Source organism: Aythya fuligula, chromosome 5, assembly GCF_009819795.1.
Source record: "Aythya fuligula isolate bAytFul2 chromosome 5, bAytFul2.pri, whole genome shotgun sequence".
Classification (NCBI taxonomy): Eukaryota; Metazoa; Chordata; class Aves; order Anseriformes; family Anatidae; genus Aythya; species Aythya fuligula.
In genome coordinates this window covers 11787806-11808265 of record NC_045563.1, presented here as the reverse complement: position 1 = coordinate 11808265, position 20460 = coordinate 11787806, and the positions used below count along the sequence as shown (strand labels likewise).

General features: G+C 40.0%; 1 long non-coding RNA gene across 1 annotated transcript in view; it reads right to left on the bottom strand.

Annotated features, from left to right (window-relative positions):
• Window positions 1-8084: 8084 nt before the first annotated feature.
• Window positions 8085-20460, bottom strand: part of LOC116490219 — a 45268-nt gene continuing 32892 nt past the window's right edge. Inside the window, exons 6-8 of the long non-coding RNA XR_004253348.1 lie at window positions 12700-12787; window positions 12443-12469; window positions 8085-8233 (exon numbers count right to left, since the gene is read on the bottom strand). This is a non-coding gene — a long non-coding RNA (uncharacterized LOC116490219). The remainder of the gene's footprint in view (window positions 8234-12442; window positions 12470-12699; window positions 12788-20460) is intronic.

The following is a 20460-nucleotide window of genomic DNA, read 5'->3' as shown; positions in this document are numbered from 1 at the left end:
CCTGTCTAGTCAATAAAGCTATACCAGCACTGTTATGGCAGAGTCTATTTGACATTTTAGACATCTGCTTTAGGATAAGTTGGTACCTGCAATCCATTGACCATATGGAATGCATACCCTCTTATCATAGAAGGTTGCTCAGTAACTTCCATAACTGTAGACTTTCACATTTCATATGCACTTATATGTAGTTAGACAAATTCCACCCCATCTCTAATCACATAGTTCTACTGCTATTGTAGGCTCAGATAGCAAAATCTCCTTTAGAAAAGAATGTCTTCCAAAAGAGGAAAACAACATGTTTCATTGTCAGCATTCTTCAGGAAACAATCATGGATGTCAGATGTAGAGAACTATTGGTCAAACACCTGTAAGATACCCTATCCCAAGAGGCACGAAAATATGGACAGCTCTATGACTAAAGGGTTAGTTCCAACATATAAACAAATGTTATCATCCAGATATCTGTCCCAACTATTCTAATAGGAGGAGTATCTCTCTCTTCCTTCTCTCTCTCTTGCTGAGGAAAGGACATTTGATCCAATTGTGAAATAGCTCCTGAATTACCTGGGCTCAGTCCAGATGGCCCTCCTTGGGGCTAGGAAACTCCATCAAGAGGAAGAAGAACACAGTTAAGGAATGGGGGAGGTACCTATTTTTAAGCTTTTCCAGACTCCACAGAACTACTCTCCCAGAACCCTCTACAAAGCTGAACGAGGTGTTTTGAAGGTTGCATTCATCTTCTGGTATACGCTTCCATTCATTTCTAAATCAAAACAACATCCAAAAAGAAGGAAAGACAGAAGACGGGGAGAAAGAAAGCACAAATTAACTAGAGATCTCATGCATTCACTTCAGACTTAAGTGCTAGTCATGGTCTCTATGTGAATAAAGCAAACTAGCAGAATGACAAATTAACCAAGCTTGAAAGGATAACAAGAGATGAAAATATTGTAATTGTACAATGTTCACAGAAATGCCAAGCTGAATTACTCTGAATTGTAAATGAGACCTGAGGGTCAAGTTCTGTCCCAGAAAACACATCAAAAACTTCACCTAAGTGAAGTAGCGGTGACCAGTAATCCAGTGCAGGAGTGTTTGTGTGTGTGCATGCATGTATACATACATGCATCTACCCTTCCCTGGGGACTCCCTCCCTCCCTTTGGGTTCTGAGTCTTTGACTTCAGGATTAAAAGCACCGTCATCTTGTATACTTACTCATTAAACCTTCTCACTCCTCTACTATTTGCTTCCTGGTAGAAAAACTTGAGCTTCAGCCAACAGAACACATCATCTTAGATTTCCTGACTTGCACTTGTTGAACTCCCTGACTTCTCCACACAGTGACAGGTTCCTAATGCTCTGGGTGCCCTACTTTTAATAACTGCAGCCTTTCTGAGATAGCTCAAAAAGAATGCCCCTCAAATTTCAGTCTACAACTTAGGCCCACAGTTTAAGCTCACTTTTGCTCTAACAGCAGATACAGTAAAAGGAGAGGGGAAAAAAAAAGAAGAAAAAAAAAAAAAAAAAAGTAGAATCTCCCTAAATCTAAGACTATAATTAGCCAGACTAACAGCACAACATACCACTTCAGACACAATTCCTTGCAGTTGTCACAATTTAAAATACCTCAGGGATGCTTTGAATTGCCCTCCAGTTCAGGATAATTAGCAGGCCCTTCACATACTCCTCTGCTTGCTCTCAGCCCGCTGCTATACTTTGACCACTGGGCCTTTCTGAGCTTAATCGCCTTCATAAGCATGTTGGAGAGGATTTGTTCCATCTAACTTCCCATTTCCATTTGATATGGACTTGGTGCAAATTGCAAATACTTTTCACAAGCTATCTGTTGGCAGAGAGTTTACCTGGTGATCTTCCAGAATGGCTTCTTTTACTCCTGAGCATCATATTAGGTGATAAATTCTGTTTCTTTAACACCTTTCATGTAACTTACTTTCATTGATTAAATCAATGCTGATGATATCCTACAGATTTGCAGAGGGACTTCACCTACTTATACATAACCCTGGAAGCCTTTTTAATGGGATGTCATGGAGTATACTTTGGCAGACCACTGAAAACAAGTTTATTTTACTTGCAAGATCACATAGCCAGCTCAGCAGTGCTGAAATGTGGCAATGAATTCCTCTCATCGCGTAGAGATGATGATCAGCAATACTACCAATAGATAGGAAAAACTAACCCAGTTGTCCTAGTCAGTGGATCTTACTTGCATTTAAGACTGACACATACATAGCAATTTGCCTGTGTTCTGCAGCAGCTGCAAACTATTAACTATGACAATGAAGTTGATTTTTAAACCAACAAATATGACAGCTATTATGAAAGTTCTACCATTGTCACATGGTGTGCAGTCTTTAAATTCATCCCTTGCTGTGTGGCTGAACTTTTATTGAATTTTTTTTAAATTAAAAGAAGGTCATGTGAGGACAGAAAAACTCTTTGTCAATCAGACTGTAGTGCACAAAACTCTTTCAGAACTCTCCCAAAAGCCAAAACCAGCATACTGCACTTAAAGTACAGTGTTGCAGAGATACTATGGCTGTATTTGACAGATGAAAAAATATTCTCCCTCATTATCCATTGTTTCCTTCCACCTCCAAAATGCCATCATGTTTGCTGGGTTCCCAGAAAACCTAGCATCAAATGACCTGTTTGCTGACTGAGTAAACAGTTTTCAAGAAACCTTCAAATGATACCCACGACCCAAAACATGCACCTTTGCTATAATACACTGATAGAAACAAAATGTAGGAGAACTGTCTGCCAATCCAAGAACTACAGAGAGAAGGAAAAAAAGTATTTTAGTTTCTTCTAACAGCAAGGAGTTGCATTTGAAGAATTCTTACAGTGAGATATAATATAAAATATCTCTTATTATGCACAATTAAATCCTGGCCAAAGCATTCCCTAAAAATCAAGGTCTAGCCTTTAAATAATGTTCCTTTTTCCTCTATGGTCCCAGTGACACAGGCCAAAACATATGTGAATGCTAGAAGCCCTTAAAGCTATTCAGCTGAAGATCTGATTCCTCCTGGTTTCTATTTCCATTCATCTTCTTTCTCACCTCATCATATGAGCTACCCTTCTCCTTCAAAGGAACTGCACAGAAACCCACAAGAGGGCACGATCAGGCAGAGAAGGGGGTGAGCCTCACTATTTTACATAACACAATCATATGCATCAAAACACACACACACACAACTTCCCAAATGTCTGAGGTTAGTTATCCTTCATGTCCTGACAAGTTACACCCACCTTTCCCAGAGGAACTAACTCACTCAATAACAAGTACCAGACTTCTGTTAAAACAGCAAATAAAGTAGGACCACCTACTGTCCAATCCTGCAAACACTTACTGGTAGACAACCCTGCATGCCTACCACCATGCACAACCTCTGAGTTTCAGCTGCTCTGCCCATGTTACTAAGTGCCGTATCTCCAACAAATGTTCACAGAGTTATGCTCTATTGCTAGGTCAAAATCAGGCCAATTCTGCAACCCCTGTTTACAGTAGGCCTCAGGCACTAACATTTGATGGAATAACTCAAAAGAATGGAACACTCGTTTGGATTTCAGGATAAGGCCCCCCAGTCAACATGTGGGAGCATTTATGCTCTGTGAGACCTACGTTAAAAAATAACTTAAAAACAGACAGTGTTTCCCTATGAGTGGCCTGTTTTCCCATGTTCCAGTTTGCTCTTTCAAAAAGGCTGGTACGCTGAGATATCAGTCACTATGTGAAAATGACAACATTCAATTAAAACAATAGCAATTTTCAAGTGACACTTTTTTTTCAATAGATGTATGACATTCCTAGACATTCTATTAATTAGCAGGCCCCAGGCAACACATTTGGTAAAACAGAACAAGCTGGCCTTTGATTTTTATCCAGGCTTTACCCAAGATCACACAGAGGTAGTCAGGCTGCTGATAGATCCCCCACACAGAGCACACACCCCCAGCAAGCAGCTGTGCTAAGAACTGCATGTACCCCACTTTGAAGAATTTTCAATCTGCATGGAAAGAGAGAATGATTGATTAATTAATAAAAAAACTGCATGCGTTGGACTGGGCAAGCAGAATCTGTTAAATGGACTTTACTATTCAGTCTCAAATTTGTTTCTGTTTTCTTTTTTTCCAGTTATCTGTCTCAGCTTCACTTCAAAAGCTATTCTGATTGAAAAACGTATCCTGAGTGTTTCTTATATGTCAGGACCAGGAATTCAAACAAGCTCATTACTTCCAAAGTAAGGAGTCTATTAATAACCCTATGAGCATCTGAAATTAACAACATCTCAGGTTGTACACCTACATGATGCTTATCTAGGAAACTGGCATCCTTTTTACATCTTTTCTGGGCAGCTACAGTTACAGTCTATCAGAACACAGGATGAAAAACCTCATCTCAGTAGAAGATGTTCTAAGGTTCCAGCTGAAACACTCAAGCTTTTGATATTCCCACCTGCATTAATAATTTCTGGTTGCGTTGGATAGAGCTCTATGAGTTCCTTCACGTTTAGGAATTTATTAAGGTAACCAAAACTTTGGAATTTTTCTTACTTGTATTATTTATTTCATCTGTAGATAATGGTTCTCAGAATCACAGAATCACAGAATTTCTAGGTTGGAAGAGATCTCAAGATCATCAAGTCCAACCTCTGACCTAACGCTAGCAGTCCCCACTTAAACCATATCCCTAAGCTCTACATCTAAACGTCTTTTGAAGACTTCCAGGGATGGTGACTCCACCACTTCCCTGGACAGCCTGTTCCAATGTCTAACAAACCTTTCAGTGAAGAAGTTCTTCCTAACATCTAACCTAAAACTCCCCTGGCTCAACTTAAGCCCATTCCCCCTCGTCCTGTCACCAGGCACGTGGGAGAACAGACCAACCCCCAACTCGCTACAGCCTCCCTTGAGGTACCTAAAAAGAGCGATAAGGTCGCCCCTGAGCCTCCTCTTCTCCAGGCTGAACAAGCCCAGCTCCCTCAGCTGCTCCTCATACGACTTGTTCTTCAGGCCCCTCACCAGCTTTGTCGCCCTTCTCTGGACATGCTCAAGCACCTCCATGTCCTTCTTGTAGTGAGGGGCCCAAAACTGAACACAGTACTTGAGGTGCGGCCTCACCAGAGCTGAGTACAGGGGGACGATCTCCTCCCTAGCCCTGCTGGTCACACTGTTCCTGATACAAGCCAGGATGCCGTTGGCCTTCTTGGCCACCTGAGCACACTGCTGGCTCATATTCAGCTGACTATCCACCATCACTCCCAGGTCCTTCTCTGCCTGGCAGCTCCCCAACCATTCCTCTCCCAGCCTGTAGCTCTGCTTGGGGTTATTGCGCCCCAGGTGCAAGACCCGGCACTTGGCCTTCTTGAACTTCATGCAGTTGACCTCAGCCCATAGGTGCAGCCTATCCAGATCCTCCTGCAGAGCTTTCCTACCCTCAAGCAGATCGACACACGCACCTAACTTGGTGTCATCTGCAAACTTACTGAGGGTGCACTCAATAATAGATAAATAGGATAAATAGATAATAGATAATTAAATAGATAATTAGGACCTTACATGGGCTTTCAAAGATATTTCCACATTTTTCAGTGATGTAGCTGTAACCAAAACAGCATCCAAAGGCAAAAGAGGAGGAGTATTCAATCTTGAAAGCAGCCAGACTGTCTGGTGAAGATATATTTTGAAGGTTTTATTGGTGGCCTTCTGAGAAAGGCAGCTATGACCTAAGCTTGAAGGCTAGCAAGGACTATGTGGGTTTGTGTGGGAGGGGGTTAAATCTAATTTGTAAATGGTGAGTTATTAGCCCTGACATTTGAGAATAGACACTGCATTGTGTCGATGATGAGAGCAACACTAGTTTTCTTTTTAATGGCAGTGATTCATTCTTTCCCATTCCACTATTGTTCCCATTTACCTGGCAAAGAGTATTACTTCTTATGTGTTCCCAATTGCTGATTTCTGGAGAGGCGATTAAGATGAACACAGGAGAAATGCACCAGACAAGCAAAGCTCTGAGAACAGTACTAGTGGATCTCAGAATGGGTGTGTTACTACTGAGTGGCCTTTTCCCCCTTCTCCACTTTACCCATGAGAAAACCCTGGCTTTCTTCTGCTTTACTCAGAGGTTTTGATTACCCTTTCTTTTAATTCAGGTTTATTCCCTTAAATTTTCAAAAATATTTTAAATATCTTCAGATAGGTAAAGTATTTGGAAGCATTAACTGTCTCGGTGAGGTCCTTCTCCTTCAAATGTATGTGCAGCCATACATTTGGTATCAGAGAGCAACCAGCCTTGGATTCTCCACTACTGCCTTACCCAACTGCACAAAAGCAGCTATGTCACAAGCAGCCTCCCATGACACATGAGACCACCCAGAAACATGGAAAGGGTCTCAGCCAATTATCTTCACAGAAGTCCATATATTAAGTTTTTTTTTAAAAAAAATGTCTTAAAGACATGGAATATCAGGACAATGACCTGATTGTCAAGACTCAAGTCTCCACACAGAGCTGTCTCTCCAACAGCCTGTTTTATAAATGCATCTGGCTACCGCACTCAGACTGTTTGTCACTTTGCAAAGTGCAAACCCAACACTTCTCAGGCTGCCTCCCCTTCCCCCCCCCCCCCCCCCCAGCAGACTGTCCCACTGCTAGACGGGCCTGATCCCTGCAAATGTGAAGTGGCAGAGCCTCATTGACGTCAGCGATGATGCTTCTCTTTATTACAACTACCAGTCTGGCCCTCCTACTTTTACAAATGGCCCTGAGGGGACTACATGAAAAACAAAGCTTGGAAAAGTACAGAGCTATGACTTGGGAACAGCCCATGGCACAGATTAGGGGACAGTAGCCATAAAGAGTTTGAATCCAGATGTGAAATTCCCCAAGGCCAGGGCTATTCAAACCCTATCTAGTATGTGAAGCAAATTAACTGTTGGGTCAACCTTGCCCATAAGACACAGCTTTCTGAGAGCAACTCCACCCAAACATCTTTGGGAACTATTTACTCTGAGGTATGCAAACAGCTGTATATCTGCCAAAATGCTGAAGCACATTCCACCATTCGTGCAGCTATCCAAGGCCACTGCAGCAGGCACAGCAGGCAAGCTGACTGACACACCGGGGCTTGTACAAATAGTTCTTGTGCCCAGTGAGCATGGAAACCACAGCTGCAGTTTCACCAGTGGAGCAGAAAGCGTCACGTCCAGAGACAGCAGAGAGCACAAAAATGACCTCAAATAAACAAAGTTTAAGTGGAATTTGGTAACCTTAATTCCATCATGGGTTTCAAGTGACTAAGTGAAGAGATGCATAAAACTTGTATCAAGTCCCCAAGCTGTTAAGTGCCTACTGCATAGAGTTACATCCCTCTCTGAGCTGCCACAGCCAGCCATAAAGGTAGCTGGGCTTTGGCCATGCAGAATTCCCACAGATTTCAATGGGAACTTCTGTGTTCCAGTATGGACTCCAAGAATGCAGTTTTGGACCCAGAGCTCTGAGAGCTGGAGCCGCATTCAATATCAACGTCTGGCAACACCCATTTGTAAAGCAGTGACTCATTCACAGGCACAACTTTAGAGGGACAGACAGGATGACTTTAATCATACATTTCCATTTTGTTAAGAAAACTCAGTAAAAACAGATGAGCATCCTGTATGATAATAGTTGGTATTAATCTAATGACTGTATAGTGAGCCATTGCCTTAGTTAAGAATAGTTTTATATCACACAGAATACATTGTTTTAATTTGGTTCAAGAACATGTCAATTAATGAACTCCTGGGACTAAGGACAAAATAATTGTTTAAATAGCCATAGCTCTTTTTAAATAGCCAAAGTTTCTTTTTCTGAAAATAACAGACATGGAAATGAAATACAGAAAGTAATTTGAAAGAGACACATCTTGCAGAAGTACCTAAGTGACCCAAGAGTCTAGGACACCAGTTAAATAAGCTGCCATCCATTAGCACTTTCTATTCATTCTAAGGAAGGAAGCAAGTTGCTTGTGTGATGGTCTGTACTGGAGTGACATACCATTCAGGCAGCTATTACTTCAAGGTGTTCACTTGTCATGGTTGCACAGTCCTTCCCACTGACCAGCTGGGTTTCCATTCAGATACAGTTTGAGTAGCAAGTACAGTTGTAAGTCTTTCCCTCTAACATTAACATACTTCAAGCTTCAGACCCAACAGAAGGCACCTGAAAACAGATAGTTTGTTAAAGCTGGAGTTTGGCACTAGATTTTTACTGAAGGTTTTTTGTGTTTGTTGTTGTTTGTTGTTTTTTTTTAATAAAATGGGCAGTGTTTTGGGAACTATTTTTCCAGGTCACCATGTTTGGCTAACTCTTCTAACATATGCAGGGTACACTTCCATGGGAGATTGCAAGCAGATGCCAGTTCCCTCTGTAAGTGCTCCAAGATACCCAGATAGAAGCTAAATCTAATCCCAAAGTCATGTAATTGCAACCCTGTAATGCTGATCCCAAGTTAGTATATTCTGCTTCCCAGCAGGACTTGTTAGTTCAGGCTCAGCCACATGCTAATCATGGCTACACAGCTTCGTATTTAGAGCCAACTTTCACCCAGCCAGTTTGGAGCATGGACAGAGCGAGTTCATATCTGGCTGCCAAACCCTGAGTAGACATACCTTCGGTGACTCAAGTACTTAGTAGTAGAAATGCAGGATAAGTCTTGTGTAATATTCTTACAGTTCAGTAAAAGGCTGGCCTTGTTCACTAGTTTGAAGAGCAAGTCAGAGCATGGCAGTTTGCTTTGCTTTCTTGATATGATTACTCCTTCTTCCTCAGAGAGACTTCACACTAAGTCCAGCTCCACTAAAAAGGTTAAGTGCCCTCCTGCTAAGGGACATGTTCCTTCAGGATTTGCCTCCACATGAAAAATTAAAATGAAATATGACAGGCCAAACTCCTCTTACTAATTTAATTTCCCAGACTCTGTAAGATGACAGAGTTTATCTAGGTTGTCAAGGAAATCCAGGATCTCACAAGATATTTCTGAGCTGATGAGATAGATTTAAATTCAGTATTGAACCTGAAAGGTTAAGGTCATGGCCATCAGCTGATGCATGACATTTCCTACAGCTGCAGCATCAGATTTCCTAGAGCTAAACATCAGGTACTTTGATAGAAATGTTTTTTCTACAATGCCCACAAATCTTTTGTTTTATCTTTCTAAAGTACAAAGCCAAATGAGAACTAAAAACCGTTTTACTTATGAAGCTTGTCCACTTCAACTGCCAGCCCCAGCCTGACGTGCAGTTCCACCATGTCTCTTAGTTACTTTTCTAGATCTTGGGCTACTTTCTCACCCATTCTTTTTATAGTAAAACACCTAATAGGAAGTTTGTCTGCCACCTCCACCCAGTGGCTAGTGACGTTAATGCACTAGATTAAGTGGAAACTACCCACTTGAAAAACTGCAGCACTTCTGATCTGTTTGCACCCAAACATAATGGTAAAACAGTAAACTCGTACAACACAAGAGTTCCCACCCCTACTCCCCTTTCCAAATAATTTTTTTACTTTTTTCTGTTTTCTCCTCCACCGTCTACACACATCCAGGAAAAAAGAGTTTCCAGTCAGTATGTAACTTTATTGTTGTTGTAATTCACCTAACTTGGACCCAGAAAGGCCATTCATTTACCAAATAATATCAAGTCTTAGTAAGCAAACATTGGTTTTCCAGTATTATAGTTGTCCATATTTGTAAGAGCCCTTATTTGTAACTGCTGTATATACTTTTTCTAAAAGTCATATGGATAATTTCTCCAGGTTTATACAACACTTCTAGTCAGGCAACACCAACCTTGCAACATCCTCTCCTTTGCACCTTCCATCATAACTGCAGCCAACTTTTGCATAACTTTTTTCACTAAGTCTCTAATAGTCACTTAAATTTGAATTTTCAGTTTCCACTTTACTTTAGACAGAGCCTGCAGCAATACATCCAATTCAGCAAACTCTTACTAACCTTTGGGACTGGCAATGAAGTTAAGACAGTGATTTCCATGCCTTGAATAATGTGTTTCCTTCTGCATCTCTTGATTTCAACCAGTTTCTGATAATACTTTCCTAGCATCCTGTCCATGTCTTGCTGCAGCAGCATAAAATATAACTCATTCAATTTCACATCGTGACAGCACACTCAGAGGAAAATCTAGGTTTACATACTCTTCAAATACATTTTACTTATTTTCCAAATTCTCTGAGGTAGTCATCTACAATCCCTAATGAAAAAATGTGCAAAAATGTAAAACAGCAACAACAAACAAGATGTTATTATCCTACAAATACATGTTTACTGGTTGGGCAAAATAAGAATGGTCCCTTCTTTTACTCTCTTCTTTAGCTCCTTCCTTTCTTCTGCTTCATTTAATACTAAAAGACCCAACATGAACAAAGAATGACGTCTGTAATACTCTCAGTTGTGTTTCAGGTGCAACACACATTGATTTCCTTCATGCGATCATACCTTCTTCCATTGTACAGTCTGAGAAGCCATCCTGCCTATGACTGCTTTGCCAAAGGAACTTTCTCTTTACTCATCTCCCGGCTTAATAACCGCAGTGTTGCTCAGCATCTGCAATTGCAGTTTATTGTATGTAGCACATTGTTTATGTACAGCACTATAAGGTGGGTAAAGCACACTGCTTCCCACTTATTTTTATAAGCTGAACTTAATTAGTGTCATTTCGTATGCCAGGGATAAGAGGACAGCTGGAAACCATCAAGGGAAAATGGGAGCAGTGCATGAGCTGTTTTTTTCAGTCAGCTGTTTCACTGCCCAAGGCGCACACACACGCACACCCTCTGCTTCATCTCTCAGGTCCAGTTATGCTTTCTGTACTACCACTGCCACTCAGAAGTCAATAGAATTATTCCAGCTTTACAGTGGTATAACAGAGAAGAGGCTTGGCCTGTATGCTACTGGCACTTGAAGCATTCCTGTTTTATCAAAATTTGATACTTAAAACATTCTGGGGATATAAATAATCAGGATAAAATAGCAATTAATACAACACACAATTGCCTAGAAATCTCATCCAGCACACAAATAAAAGTGCACACAGTACAGCCACAAGTCTCAGCCTACAGATTCCATCACATATCTTTGTCATATCTCCTGGAGACCAAACATGAGATTTATCCTAACCATAAGGAACAGAAGCAGCAAACTGAGGTTCACTGAAAATGCCATCTTACTGGTCTACTACTCAGCCCTGGGAATAGTTAGCCAGAACACTTCTGCTGACCTCAGCTTCTGCGATAGTTCCTCGCTTAACCCTGAACCTTTCACATACACATGAAGATAAACACCCAAAGTTCTACATACTAAGACTTAGACAAACACATTTTATGCCAAAGGGCATAGGCCAATAACCTGCAAAGATCCACACCCACACAGAATTGCACAATGGACCACACGTATTTTGGAGTGTGGCATTTGCCTATCACTAAGAATTATCAAGCACCAGTCATTTCCAGAAATGGTTTGCTGGTCTCAGCGGATCAGTTACACTGCATTTATTTTTGCTCTAAGCAATACCTTCTATGCCAGTCATTCATACCAATTTGGGAGCTTACCCAGATCCTTTCTTCACCCTTTTCCAGGTCCTCAAATTCAAGAATATTTAATTCACCAAGTGGAATTCCTCTGGCTCCTCTGCAATCCTGATTTCAACTTTATCCTGAAGAGCTGCCAGAGGCATAGAGAGCCTACTCCACAGGGATCCCAAATTCCACAGTCCAGTGCAGCTCAACACTACATGGCAGCAAATCTTTCAAAAGAGGCTCCATAAACACCATCAGAGGTCTAACATTTCAAACAAGATTTCATGCATGGACACTCAGCTGATGCACAGTTCTCTTCTGATCCTCAAAAGCCAAGCACCAGGTATCTCACTGGTGCCTTGGGTCTAAGCTCTGATCCAATGGATGGCAAGTGGATGGAGCCCAGAAAGACCAGTACTCCTGTCAAGAGTGTCAGAACTTTCCTCCTAGTTCCACCACTTGCAGAGTAAGCAATACACCATTTAATTGGCATCCTAAGTGACTCTTTCAGAACAGATACAAAGAATAGAAGCTGAAGAAGCAGCTCCTGAACTCATCCAGAATGCTAAATTAAAAGATGTTTTGTAGATTTTCAACTGCTGTTCAAAAGGCCTAACTAACAATCCGATTAATCTCAAAATAATAAAAACCCTTAATCTAACATATATCAGCAAATTCCTGTTTCTCTCTTTTCTAACAAAAATAACAACACTTTAGTTGCCAGTGCATTAATAAGATCCTATTTCTGCTCCAGAGACTGAATCAAACCTTTGTTCTTCACAGCAAAGGATTAAGAAGGTTGCTATTTTGGTAATGAGATGTGGTAGAGGTACTTACTTCATAGCTGAGATCCAGGCTGGATGCCTGAGAAAGGAAAAAACTCTGTTACCTCAGATGAACTTTATTCTTATTATTGGTATATCAAACTCTGCTAGTATGTCATTAGCAATAAAAGACAATTTATGAATAATTACAATTTTATAGTGTTTAAGCTCATTTACAAAATGTGCCCTATGTTGTACAGAAAGTCATGAATGTAGATTGTAACATAGCTAAACATACACCCGTACTAAATAAGAAAAAGAATTACTTACTTTCTAGGTAGCTTATTGGTCAGCTGCTTCTTTTTTCCATTTTTTTCTGGATATCTCACCTCTTTTAACAGCACGTCATGGGGAAAAGCTGTCATAAAGTGGCACAAGAAGAAAGAAGTGTCAGAAAAACAGCACATGGACAGGGACAAATGAGAGAACACTCTGAAAAGAAGATCAAATCATAGGACACAGATCCAAGTGCTGAGGCACCAACTTGGTGCCCAGATGATTGAGAAAACTGTTTGTGAAGCTGGAAAAGGAAGCAGTGACCTGTGAAAATGAAAGCAACTTCATGAAAACATTAGTCATGTCACAAATATGTTGTTTATAGTTATTATAACAACATTTTTATTAAACAAACATGTTTAGTATATGAAGTTGTTGCAAGCAAAACATTTCCAAAGGACTAGGCTAGGTAAGACAGTGTGGTTAGAAGCTGGCACCACTTTATAATTACATAGGCATTAACTTATTGCACATAGAAATGGAAATGTTTGGGGCTCACATCAGAGGAGGTCCAAATTTCTGAATGAAAAGTATTATTGTAACAAAATCTAGGATCATCTTCATATATAGCAAATGGAAACAGAAGTGAAGATAAACAGAGACTCAATATCTCACTTGCATCCTGCCTATTGGCTGATGACATGACAAAGGACTTTGAAAAAAATGACAAAAATGAAACAATTTACTAACTCTCATTTCTCATCTGGCAGGGCAGTTGTATGTATGCACTTTTTTTTTTTTTAAAGACCACCATGATGAAAAGCAATCCCAGAAACTGGCAGAATGTCAGAAGGAAATTAGTCCATTGGTAATTGCTAATATCTTCTAGGAATGCTGTTTTATGTCAGATGAACCTCTCCTATCTCTCCTTCTCTACTGAACAGTAGGAATAGAACAATAAAAAATCCACAGGGGTTCAGATATCTCTGGCAGTACAGGTGCCAGATTTCCTAGGGAAACAACACTTACATAGTCAAGTGTTGCTTACATGACTGATCACATGCATATTACCTCTTAAATAATTTTTGGACACAATCACCAATTCCCACCATATCTGATAAAAGCAGACACCTCAAATATAATTGCATTCCTACCAAGATGTAGGAAAATAGTTGGATGGGTAAATAGGCTGACCTTAATACTGTTTCCAATAAATGAAAGGCTTCAGCATGAACATACCCTACTAGGCCTTCAGAGAATCCACTAATAGTGAGCAGTTATGAATTTCCCAGCTACTGGAAAAGCTCCAGTTGGAGCTCGTGCCTTGTTAGAAAACCAGACAATCCAAAGCCATAGCAAACAAAACTTTAGTCATTCTGGGCTCAGGGAATCACAGTTTTTCAAAATGAAGGCTGGAGATTAAATTGTGCTCACAAGTTTGCATTTGCAGGTAACACTTTAATCAAACATACAAGGAATTGGGCTCAATGCAAATGTGAAAGAGCAGTATTTTTGGCTGTAATATTCAGGAGGTCAGAATGCATGAATAAACAGTCCCTTCTCTTTGAGTCTACAGAATACGTTTATTCCCTCAGCAGATTGCATTGAATCCTTCATCAGGTTAACAAAACAAAATATCCATTTGCGGCATAAAAAAGGATGAAGATCTTCAAATATTACAGAATAACAGAATCACAAAATTTCTAGGTTGGAAGAGACCTCAAGATCATCAAGTCCAACCTCTGACCTAACGCTAACAAGTCCTCCACTAAACCATATCACTAAGCTCTACATCTAAACATCTTTTAAAGACCTCCAGGGACGGTGATTCCACCACTTCCTTGGGCAGCTCATTCCAATGTCTAACAACCCTTTCAGTAAAGAAGTTCTTCCTAACATCCAACCTAAAACTCCCCTGGCACTACTTTAGCCCATTCCCCCTCGTCCTGTCACCTGGCACATGGGAGAACAGACCAACCCCCAACTCGCTACAGCCTCCTTTAAGGTACCTGTAGAGAGCAATAAGGTCACTCCTGAGCCTCCTCTTTTCCAGGCTGAACAAGCCCAGCTCCCTCAGCTGCTCCTCATACGACTTGTTCTTCAGGCCCCTCACCAGCTTCGTCGCCCTTCTCTGGACTCGCTCAAGCACCTCAATGTCCTTCTTGTAGCGAGGTGCCCAAAACTGAACACAGTACTCGAGGTGCGGCCTCACCAGAGCCAAGTACAGGGGGACAATCACTTCCCTAGCCCTGCTGGCCACACTGCTTCTTATACAAGCCAGGATGCTGTTGGCCTTCTTGGCCACCTGAGCACACTGCTGGCTCATATTCAGCCAACTATCAACCAATACTCCCAGGTCCTTCTCCACCAGGCAGCTTTCCAACCATTCCTCTCCTAGTCTGTAGCTCTGCTTGGGGTTGTTGCGCCCCAGGTGCAGGACCCGGCACTTGGCCTTGTTGAACTTCATACAGTTAAAATTGCCATCTGAGTTATCAGTGCAAAGTTGTGACAGGAGGATCTACACACGGAGTTTTCCATGTTTATTCTCTCCAGAAACACCAGTATAGAAGATAATTGCAGATAATAAACTAACCCCCTTTTTGAATACTTTAAGAATGTGCAGCATGGTTTAATTTTCATATTATAGTAGAAATGCTTTGAACCTCAGATTGTAACTTTCCTGACAAAGTCTTAAAGGCCCTGACCATGCAGTTTGACCCACATTGGTGCAACTCTGACAAATCTCCAAGCCACATAATGCTTACAGAAAAAAGGATCCCATCCATTCAAGACTGGGGACTGAAATTTTATTCCAACATATCAGTATGTTCCAGATTCTGGAGATTTTGCATATGCATCCCTGACATTGAGGTATTCAGCTGCTGAACTGTACTGATCTCTAGGAGGAAAAGGCTTTGTGGTTGAACAAGAAATTCTGGATGTGGTAGTTTAATTTTTTTTTTAAAAAGAAATCTTTCAAAAGTAAATGATACCATTTTAGTGTTGGGAACTCAAATGGAAAATAGTGTCTTCCATGTTTTAGCTGAGCTCTTTTTGATAGCTGACCAACACTGGCACATGCATAATGACCCATGACCATGGACAATGAATGGACTGAAAGGACAACTGCTGGAGCAGAGAGATGTTGAGCTGGATGAAGGCTGTAACATCTGTTTCTAAAAATACAGTCTGAGTTCAGAGAGATGGATGGATAGATAAACACATCCACTTTTTTCTCAATTTACAATACACAAGTGTTTTACATTCACCTGAAATGCTCTCTCACTGCACATAATATAGCTACAGAATCAGGCATTTCCATGACAATAGTCTTCCATATTTTAACTGCATATTATCTCAGACTTGAACATTTAGAAGTAAAATAAAAAAAAAAATAAAACCATGCACTAAAATGAAACACTTTGGTAAGTGGCAGTTCTTTCTACTGCATGGTTAGAAAGACATCTGAAGTCTCTCTTTCCCCAATATGTAGAATAATGTCCATTATTAAGTTAAGAGTTAAAGAATATGACTGGCGTGAGAAAGGTCCTAGACACCAGCTAGAGGTTATACTACTTTAAGAGCAAGAAAATGCAAGTTAGTCATACGACAGCTGTGGCTTTCCTCTGGCTTTGTGACCTTTCTGTGAGGCTGCAGAGCAGATGCAGTTGTGTTTATATGGTCACAAAGTTGATAGAGGGAAAGGCCAAGGCACTGGGTGCTCCCCTCCCTGTCCTCCAAGTGCACTTGCACTAGGATGGGAAGCTGGCAAGAGGTATCCCAAGTCCTTCTTCCCTTGAACTGTCACAGCAAAAACAGGTGTTGAGAGTGCCCAGACTTGCTGAAAATGAAGCCATGGTTGTCTTGACTTAGACAACCAGACTTAGAAACAATTTTTGAAAATGAGAGCTTGCAGGGAAACGAGGGTTAAAGTGAAGCTGTCCTAGCTCTCAGGCCTCACACAGAGGCAGCTCTTTTGACTGTAGGACTCCTTTTTCCTCTCACTTCCCCTACCCCTTTGCAGTGAGGTGGGGCAAGAGGGAGGCATTTTCAGCCTTCAGAAGACCTTTATACTTTATTAAAAATATGGTTTCTTTAATGTTTCCTTTTTCAAAAGTAGTAATATAAACTAACTGAGTATGCTCTTAGGAGAGCTTTTGGCAAGGGTATAGGACAATCCTCTGCCAAACCTCATCTTTGGCATGAAGAAATAAACAGACTGTGGTTCTGCATAAAGACAAAACTTTTGGAAAGCCTTTAGAATATTTCTCATAATGAAACAGTGGGGGGGCAGTTTTCTTGAAATTCAGAATACTCTCCAGAAGACAAATCCAACCTTTAAATGTTTTGGTGTCTTCAATTATGAACTGAGTTCCTTCACTAAAATAAATAAAAATAAAAATAAAAATAAAAATAAAATAAAATAAAATAAAATAAAATAAAATAAAATAAAATAAAATAAAATAAAAAACTAACAGTAAAAGTAAAAATAAAGATAAAGACAAAAATAAATAAATAAGTTAATAAATAAGTAAATAATGAATGATGGATATGTTCTGATTTTGAACAGTCCTTAGTAAGGCTATTTCCATAACATTTCATCTGCCTGTAGAAAATACACATATTGTGTCAAATAGGAATGAAATTATTCTCATCTCCCTATGTTACAGAAAGGGAGACTGAGATCATGTGCTATGCCTAACACCACAAAGGATCCACTGCCCCGAACAGCAGTGCCAGATTAGCTTGCTCTAGACTCTGGCAGTTGAGCTCTGTGCTTCTTGATCATGTTCCCCATTCAAGATATCTGAACAACAACATTGTCAAATATGGGCAAGAAAGGCCTAACCTTGGATTTTATTTCTGTGTGCTCTCACTAGTGTCCCACAGTAAACTGAACGGTAATGCGGATTATATAGAGGATTTTAAAGGAAAAGCAATTACAGTGTTTTAGAAATATTTCAGTAAAAGGGTCCTGATACCAGAATTTCTCATTAACATCACACTTTAGAGAAAAATGGAGCAAGTCAACTAAGAGACAGGAAACCTGCTTCTGTTACGTTATTTGGGTTAATTATGTGAAACACAACTGTCATGTTATAGAGTAGATCAATCTCCCGTATTTAACAAATGAGGTTTATCACACATAGTTCTGAAATACACTTAGATGAAGATTAAGTATCCAAAAGGCTACTATGCTTTGCCAATACACACAGAATCATGTTGGACTGCCCAATGTATCATGAGTGTTATTAAAAGAAACCAAATACTTTAAGAACATTTTAATAGTGTTCTTTTTTGATTTTGGGTGGAAGGGGAGATTGTTCTTTTCCTTTTCAGGATTATTTTTCCTAAATACATTTCTAAATCCTACTTCATTTTAACTACAGCTTTGTAAACCTTTTGTGTGTTTCTGTCTCTCTCAAGTCTATGTAAGCACTTTTATCTCTCTCCTTCCAACAAGGATTTTGCTGTATTGCTCCTTTTTGTTCTTTCAGAAATCAAGCCTCTTTGCCCACAATTTGGTGAACTTCTCCTGTCCACACCCAAGTCCACTGCTGCAGGCAGCACAAAGACTTCAGAATTAATAACCTATGAAAAAAAATGAATGAGGCAATTTCCAACTCACTAAGCTTTAAAGTTCTTTGCTTATTCCAGCAGATATCTCTGTACTAGATTCATTCATGCCAAATATTCAGCTTTTCTCTGTAATAATGATAATAACAAAAATATTTAAATATAAATTCCAAAATTCTGACATCACTGAGACTGTTCAAGCTGGAGCCAGGACCTTGACTTGGTCTGGACCTTGACACCCGTCGGTCACTTTGAGAAAAAGGACATACCTCATCTGCACAGCCCTCCAGTACAGCTACATAGTTGACATGTTTTCAAGCACCTCAGTGTAAGAAGTAGTGGTTAAGCCCAAAGTTTCAAGAATTTCACTAAAGAATGTACCAGTATCTGGTTATGCAAAGGCCTTTGGTTAAAGAATACATAAACTCCAAATACCACTGGGGCTTGTGGGTTGAATTTTTGGGGGTTTTGAGTTTAGGAATTTAAGTTGCATCTTACTGTGAGAAAAGAGAAAGCAAAAACAACTGAGAAATGGTATTAGTCCACTAAAAACTCAGAGCCATATGCTGTTATGCCACAATAATAAATAAGAGGCTTGCGTAGGACAGAAAGACACACTGTGACCTCCTTTCCACTAATTATCACATAGCAATTTTGCTGAATTTTTACACTTTCCTATCTTCACACTTCGTACACTGCACCCATATAGTTCCCCTCATTATCTAGGCTCAAGGTTGATAACTAATCAGTACAAGTTCTGATCTGTCTAGGTGTTTCCCATCAAAGTTAGTAGTCACGTGCCAGAAGATGAAAGGATTTTCTTTTAAAAAATCCTTTTTAATTTTGTCGCAAGTCAATGCATGGTCTACATATCCTGTGATGTTACTACACAGAATAGGGCAAGACAGGATCCTTTAAGCCTGAGATGCATATAGCAACATTTTAGGCTGTAAATGATTCAGAGGTGTTACAGGAAAGGCATTTCCTGTAAGTAACACTATAAAAAAGTTGTTCTATAAAAGGCTTTAACAAAACAGAGTGGAAGCGGTTGACCTACTGGGCGGTGTAACATGAAGATGGCATGAAGCCAAGAGCACGAGACAGCTGTGTAGCACATTAGAAAGCAGGACATTGAGCACCAAGATGTGTTTATAAAAACCCAGGCAGAGGTTTGGTTGTGAAGAGGTTTGGTTGTGAAGAACTTCAGCTGCATAGGTGAGAAAGCTAAATGTAGTTTGGTCGACTGAGTAAGCACTAGCTGATGGAGAGGAATTCCAAGGCCTGATCTAACACCCTGTAAAGTTAAGGGAGTGCCTATACTGACCAGGCTCCACATTTAGAGGATGAATAGTGAGCCCTGCAGTGAAATCTGACACCAAGAGAGTCAAGTAAACTCTATCCCTATCAATAGAAGTGGTGTTGTTCAATGAAAATTAAAACATGCTGGGGATGTTTCTTACACAAATGCTTGTTACAAAAAGTTTCATGGTCTATCGTGTACATGCACTGAAATATGCAGGCAAACACAGACATTCCTTACATAAACATCTTTAAGGTAATGTGCATGTCTAGCTCTGAAGGGTACAGTCTGTGTTTTCTCCAGTGACCTAATTCTGATCCATCTATGTTTAATGTAGCCCACCGCAGCAATTCATTTCTTTAGTTGCTAAGTACATGGATAAATGTTGGCTTTTCCTAAATTGCTGCAGAAGGTAAAATCATGATTTTTCAGGAGGAAAAGAGGTTTCTCTTATGTAAACTTATTTTCTTAGCAGGCAATTGAAAAGATGTTTTAAATATCTTTGTCTTCTTTTTTTTTTAAAAAAAAAAAAAAAAAAAAAAAAAAACAGCAGCAGCTGTTTTTTGGATGAGCTGCACTGTTAATTATTTTCTTAAAATGCCCAAGCCATGAAACTCATTTAACCCCTTGAGGAGTGACACAGAAATGACATGATGTGCATCATACATCAAATAAATGGTCACTCCTGCTGCTCTTTAGACATCTGGGGCTTAATTTGCAGTTATTTGCATTCATAAAGCAAAGCTATACAATAGAAATGGGAACACATCTCTTATGTTGATTCAGAATTAATTTTCAAAGGGTGACATGCACCATAAATCCTATTGCGTGATTACTATAAACATGCAAACAAAAGAATGAGGAACAGCGTTGTCTGCTAATGGATGTTCGGTTATGAATTTCAATTGTTACAACATGTGATTAATTTACATGTTCAA